The following is a 694-nucleotide window of genomic DNA, read 5'->3' on the forward strand; positions in this document are numbered from 1 at the left end:
GGGGGGGGGGATGATGTGGGGCAGGCCGGGGGTACCGGGTGCAGGGCTGGGGGGGTTGGAGTGATGGGGACAGAATGGGGGTGCAGGACGGGGAGGCTGGGAGCAGGACTGGAGTGTAGGGTTGGGGGAGGACAGGGGTGCGGGGATGGGGGCAAGCCAGGAGTACAGGGCTAGCTGGGAGGGGGTCGAGGGTGCAGGACTGGAGGTTTGGGGGGGGTGATGCGGGCAAGCCGGGGGTGCAGGGCTCGTGGTTTGGGGGGATGGGGGAAGGACGGGGGGCAGGGCTCCCCCCGCACGGGTGCTCGCAGACGCTGGGGAAGCTGGACAACGCCCGCGGAGACCCGGACCCGCCCATCGCCCGGCCCGGCCCGGCCCGGCCCCCAGCCGCACTCACCAGGGGCGCGGGGCTCCGCACTCGGACGTGGCTCGGGCTCCAGCTGCTGCTCCCGGCGGCCCCGCGGTCGCTTTTATACCCGCTCCCCCCCTCCATCCCCGGGAAAATTCCACAGGAAGTGACGGCCGGGGCCTCCGGGAGAGGGAGGGGAAGCAGCCCCCTGCACCGGCCCCAGGCATCCCCTTCACCGCCTGCCTGCAGCCCCTAGAGCCCCTGTACAGCTGCACTATGCCACCCTCAGCAGCCCCCTACATCTCCTGTGCCTTCCCCCAGCAGCCCCATACACCCCTACTATGCCAC

Source organism: Terrapene carolina, unplaced genomic scaffold (genome assembly GCF_002925995.2).
Source record: "Terrapene carolina triunguis isolate 2854851 unplaced genomic scaffold, T_m_triunguis-2.0 Scaffold714, whole genome shotgun sequence".
Lineage (NCBI taxonomy): Eukaryota > Metazoa > Chordata > Testudines > Emydidae > Terrapene > Terrapene triunguis.